We start from the raw sequence: 6,640 nt of genomic DNA on the forward strand, positions 1-6,640 counted from the left end.
TAGTATTCCGGTGGAACCTTTGAACAATCTTTTGAATGTTCATTATCCATCAAACAATTTTATGAATACATTTAATGAAAAAGGTATTGTTGGAGTCTATCATTTCGACAATACCCTGATTCATTGGTTCCAAGGCTCACGTCTTGTTCTTACTGAATATTCGTCATTCACCTAAAAATCATACAACACGTCAACTTTAACTTATTCTCTCTCCCCCGTGTGATCGAAAACCTTTCATAATATGACATTTGTCTAATCCCTTCTAACACGTACAAACTTGCGCTTAAGCCTCCGCCATAAGTAAGAAACTCATATTTTACCGTTATAATGCGATCTAGACACGTGTTCTCCATAACATAACTTTAATCAAACTCTTTTGTCGCCCCTGTGCGATTGAAAACCTTTTCATAAACGAACATTGTTTAGTCCTTTCTAATGCAAATACAAACTAGAGATTAAGCCTCCACCGAGAGTAGACAAGCCAATGCTATCCGTTAGAATGCGACCTAAACACTCGTCCTCTAAAATCAATCAACCAACACTCTTGGCTACCCCGAACTACAAATGTTTTGACTTCCTTATTGCATTATAAGGATACGTAGGCACGAGATTGCGAGATCTTCGTGAGCACGCTAATAAACCTCCATTTCCCCCCTTTTTAGGTTTCCTTTCATTTCTCTTTTCAATCTTTTATTCATATGAAAAAACAAATAACATTAGATAACATTCAAATTGCAAGTTTTAACTAAAAGTTCCCGTTGAGTACAACATATGTGAGAGGTGTTAATATTTTCCCCTTGTGTAATCGACTCCCGAACCCGAATATGGTTGCGACGACCATTATTCTATTTTTAAAGGCTTTATCGATATTTTCCTATTTCTTCATTAGGATAAATAAAGTTCGGTGGCGACTGTGTTCGAATCATTTTTTCTACGACCATTGTGAGGGATCGTATTTTTCAAGATGCAACAATGTGCTACTGTTCACTTTTTTGTATACTATATCATGGGAGCATGGATTATTTGCTAGTTTGCGTTAAAGTGGATGCGATTGGATCTCACTATAGCAGTTAAACACCAATTGCTCACACATGGAGGCTTAAGCGTCGTTCATGGAATAACGAAAGTAACACGTCATTTTTGAAAGGTTTGAAGAGATATGCATGAAGAAGAATAGCGATCCAAAACACAGCAGAAATTAAAAAATTTCTCCTTTAGTGATCCTTACGAATAGGGATGATCAGTGATAGAATCGTTACCTCTTATGGTGATTGAAACCTTTGATGCAGATCTAAGGAGCGATCATGAACGTTGAATGGTGACAACGCCTCTACTCAGTCCACAAGAACGAATTCCTTCAGTCTCAGTGCTAGCTACTACGAATGAAGGCTTTGAGTGAGAAAGAGAGAGAGAAATGAAATTTCATCTGAACAAATGCTTCTGCACAAGGGTTCTATTTATAGAACCACTTATGTGGGCTGTAAGCTAAAAATCCCACTTAAGTGTATGTGGCCCATATCTTATGATATACCAAAATCACTTAAGCGCGTGGTACCTTACCATATTTTGTATTCTACTTAAGTGCATCGTACCTTACGATGTTCTACAATTCACTTAAGTGCACCATACTTTACGGTGTTCCTTATTTACTATATCTCTCATCAATCCGTCCTTTTGTGTGTGACCCTGTAGGATTTCGCGGCATTGACAATTATATTAAATCACGTATTTAACATAATAAATAGTGAGCGGTATCTAGCAACACATCACTGCTACCCAAGACACGAAAATGTCATGTGATCTGACAAATCCTTTTGTGATAATACTTGTGTGTAAAATTACCCTTTTGCACTTATGTCTATATTGAACACAAGGCATAGACCGTGTCATCCTTTTCCAGTTCAACATTAGGCCCTTAGATATTTATCCTGTTACACATGATGGACAAAGTCCATCTAGGTCACTCATGTCCCTCATTATGCTTCGTGGAGTATCCATCAACTGTCTTTATGGTCATCCAGTTACGGGCAATGTTTGATTAGTAATAAAGCACTCGACTCTACATCTAGGGCCCATAGTGGTTTCAGGTCGAATGGTGGTATACACAACTATCATCATGAGAATAACTTATGACACTTTGCATAACATTCTATATAGTATTCTCATAGTGGGTCAATCTAGTATAAATATTACTCCTAATATTCATACCTATGTTTAAGACTTGATAACTCCTTATCCATGATCAATGAGATACGATCATCATTCTATATACATAGTAGTTTTAATGCTTTAATGTTATCCCACTTCACAACAAAGTTCGACTACAGATACTTTAAGAATAATATCCTTATGTTTAATGAGATCTCATGATTAAGTCACACTTAATACATTAAACGAACTAGCTATTCTAGGGACTTTATTAAACAAACATAATAAAGAAAAAAAGCCTTTTATTATTAATAAATAATTCGATACAAGTACCAAAATTATTGGCCTCTAAGGCTTACACCAACAATGCACTGAGGCAAAAGATGATTTGATTTGTTGGGGTTGATTTTATGTACGGAGACAAGCATCAAACCCTTGGCTAGATACAATCAACAATCCAAAAACTCGGGAGTTGAGAGGACAATATTATCATAACCACTCTTTTTCGTCTAAAAGAGATTTGAATTGTGAAAAGAATTTGACAAGTCTAATCATTGGAACTTAAAGGGAGACAAGTATCTGACCCTTGACTAAGTACGACCAACAATCAGAATACTTGGGAGTAGAGAGGATAATGGTATGCTAACTACCTTGTTTCTCCCTCATGGCACCTAGATCTTACTTGTTTGAATCATTAGATGTTTTAAGTGGGAAGTCAAGTGTCGGATCCTCAATCTAGGTACGACCGACAATGCAAGTACTTGAATGTTGTGTACAAACACGTACACCCCATTTTTGCATTCTAGTTTGCTGTGAAAATGGTTTTGAAAAAGTCACTTGACGTTGGATCAAGTGTTTGAGTTTATTATGAAAAGTGTGTGTGAAATGGAGAAGAGGGATTAAATGAGGTTGAGAAGAGAATGGAGAAGAGATATGGATCATGGATCATGGAATGGATGAGAGATACTTGACGTTAGATCAAGTACTCGCATTGCTATGGTGTGAGTTTTATTTAGAAAGTAACTTGAAGTTTGATCAAGTACCTTTTTGTTTCTTTTTGAAATGCTTTATCTTATTGTTTTGTTTTTATCTTTTTAGTTAGCATGATGAACTACTAAAAGAAATGAACTTATGCTATTACATGTTCATGGGGTGGGGGGACATATGACCCACAATGGGGGGATGTAAGCAATATAATAAAAATGAGAATGAAAAGAAACTATACAAGTTACAAATTATGTACCATACCTAAAACATACAAGTGGCATGGTACTTCACACAATACAAGTTAATTGAGTGAATAAAAGGGTAATGGGTTACTTCGATGGTTTGAATCTCAAATTCACATGTCAACACAAAACAACAGACGTGGTTAGTTAACAATATAAACTAAATGGAAATTAAAAGGCTATCACAAATGAATGAAATGGTAAAATGGTGAAATGATATGATATAATGATCATGGTGATTATATGGTGACAAGATGATAACATGATCATGGAAAACAAAATGGATGTAGATAAGACATACATCTTATTAAATTGAAATGGTATTTTCAATTTAATCTAATTATCCACAATCAAATAAATTGAACCATTAAAATGGGATTAAAATCAAGGCATGAACATGGAATTAAAATGGATCAAATGGGAACAAATCAACTTCTCTACCCCAACATACATGCTAGAAGTCATGAATTATGGGATCAAACTAATCAAAAACTAAATGGAATTTTATCATTTTTCTAGGAATTTTTAATGGTGATTAATAAAACAAATTACCTAAGCATGTTAAAATTCTAAGTCTAATCTATTTATCATGAGTATTAATCTAACAATTAAATTTATTCTAAACATGGTGAAAACGACCATATTAATCCTAAACCTTTTAAAATCTAAATCCAATCATGTCAAATTCTAACAATTAAACGTATTTATTTATAAGCATGGTAATAACTAAAAATCAAAAACAAGAATTAAAAGATGGAAAAATAGCAAGAAACTAACAAGAAAAAACAGCGAAAGTTAATAAATAAAATATTGGGCCAAGGGGGTCTGGTGCTGGAAATGTGGTGCAGGAAATGAATGGGGTGCATGGGCCCAGGGCCAAAAGGCCCACTGATTTAGCCATAGTGAAGGGGGTGCACCATATAAAACATGCATTGTTCAGAAAATTTCCCTTAAGCCCAATACAAGGGCCCCAACTGAAATCAGCACGTGCTATAATGAAAATGGAAAATGGATAATGGAAACGTGACATGTCCATGGTGAGTCATCACTGAACCAACAAGGATAAGCATGTGAATAAAAGGAAACTCCACACGCGTATCTCTCTTGTCTCTATTCGTTTCACATTTCTACTTTTGTTTCACCTCTGTCGCACCAGAGGTTATCCTTGGCGGAAGAGGTTCTCCAAAATGTAATTAAATAGCATCACCTCACTCAGTTTCGAGCCCTAAGTCCTAATCGAGCCATAGAATTTTCTAACTCCTCACAATTCGCTCGAATCGAAGAAGCAAATCGAGGAACCCTGACTCCTAATCTCAAATGCATGTGTTGTTGATGAGAAATGTAGGTTGAAGTGTGGTTTGAGAGGAGTGAAAATTGAATTGTTCTGAGATCGTGCCAAAGTGAGAGAGTGATGAGTGAGGAAGATCGTGCAAAGTGCAGCGAGTTTCTGTTTGTAATCGTTTTCTGAGATTGGTGAAAAAGGTGATAGTGAAGTTGCAGTCAAATTGCTTTTATATGATTGTGGCTTTTCTGTTAGATTTTTGTTTTAGTCTGTTATAATTTTTTAGTAGGTGGTTACAAGTTGTTAGCAGTTACAAAAAACAGTTAGAAGTTAGTTGTATGGTTGGAGGAATCAGTTAGCTTGTTAGGAGATGATAAGAGAAGTTAGTTATAAAGTCAGTTGAAAATGCTGGTTCGCTGTGAGAAGGGTGTTATAAGGGGTTTGTTTTGAATTGTTAGTTTTGTGGTGAGGTTATTTTTCCAAGGGAGCTGAGTTCTGAATTAAACTCTCCAGGTTAAATTGCTTGGAGTTCTTTGCTATGTTTCAATTGTGATGCAGGGTCATTGGTTTTATGCTTTATGTCATATATGATGGATTTAAATTGAGCTTGGATTTTGCAGGTCTTGGTGTTCATTGACTGTCATGGAGATGTTGTTTTCATGCTATGGTGAAAATGACTTAATGCTGCTCTAACTCAGGATTAGGATGGCTTGCTTGTGGAATGTTATGAATCAGAGCTGCTTGGCATGTGCTTGAGCCATTGGAATGGATTTGAGCTGCTAGGACATGTCATGTTATGAGTCCCACATCGGACAATATATGGTCTGAACATGTGTTTATAAATGGAGGCAGTCCTCACTCTACCAACTGGTTTTGTAGGGTTGAGTTAGACCCAAACCACACATTCTTAACATGGTATCAAAGTCTGGTTTAAGATTCGGTGGGCCACCTATTATGATTTCCGCTATCGGGCCATCCACCATTTATTTCCACGCTCCAGATGTCCAGTCCTGGGCGTGAGGGGTGTGTTAAGAGTCCCACATCGGACAATATAGAGGCAGTCCTCACTCTACCAACTGGTTTTGTAGGGTTGAGTTAGGTCAAATCACACATTCTTAAGATGTCATGTTGTAATCTTTATAATTTTGAAATTGAGATTGTATGTTGGTTTATAATTGGAGATTGAATTAAATGTATGGTTATTGTAATGTATGTTATCGAATTTGACATGGTTAAAATTGGAATTTGGATTATGTTTGGAAATTGGATTAATGATTATGGATTGAATATATGGATTATGAGTCAAGGTTTAAAATGGTGAATGCATTTGCTTAAAATGAGAAAAAGTTCGTGTAGGTTCATGTGATCCATTTGTGGATGGTTTGGACAAGGCAAGTCATCAAGTTGAAACTTTAAGGTTTCCATGTACAAATGGCAATCCAAAGGATCAAGGGTCAACTTTGAAGATTAGGAAAAGGGTTTAGAATGAAAAAAGGAGTTAAGTTGACTTTGGTCAAAGTTGATCAAAAAGTCAATTGTTCACTAAAGTCAACACTTGGTCAAAGTTGCCAATTTTTTGGTATTTTTTATGTAATGAACATTGTAATGGATTGTAATGACTATTTGAATGAAATTGGATTTATTTTTTAAAATTGAAATAGACTGAGATGGATGAATAGGAGTTAAGTTGACTTTGGTCAAAGTTGATCAAAAAGTCAATTGTTCACTAAAGTCAACACTTGGTCAAAGTTGCCAATTTTTTGGTATTTTTTATGTAATGAACATTGTAATGGATTGTAATGACTATTTGAATGAAATTGGATTTATTTTTTAAAATTGAAATAGACTGAGATGGATGAATTGATGAAAGATAAGGAAATGAATGAACATATTAACCTGGCTCCAATGGACATTTATTGTGAATGAATCATGACCCAAGGACCAAAATGAACAATGATTAGGACCTAATCAAAGATCCATG

At 35.5% G+C, this 6,640-nt stretch overlaps 1 long non-coding RNA gene across 1 annotated transcript; it reads left to right on the forward strand.

Moving 5' to 3' along the window:
• Positions 1–4,430: 4,430 nt before the first annotated feature.
• Positions 4,431–5,871, forward strand: LOC127127080 (uncharacterized). The gene is made up of 2 exons (XR_007805212.1): positions 4,431–4,859; positions 5,280–5,871. It is a non-coding gene; the product is annotated as an uncharacterized LOC127127080 (long non-coding RNA).
• The last annotated feature ends 769 nt before the right edge of the window (positions 5,872–6,640 follow it).

The sequence above is a fragment of the Lathyrus oleraceus genome, chromosome 3 (assembly GCF_024323335.1).
Source record: "Lathyrus oleraceus cultivar Zhongwan6 chromosome 3, CAAS_Psat_ZW6_1.0, whole genome shotgun sequence".
In the NCBI taxonomy this organism is placed as follows: domain Eukaryota; kingdom Viridiplantae; phylum Streptophyta; class Magnoliopsida; order Fabales; family Fabaceae; genus Lathyrus; species Lathyrus oleraceus.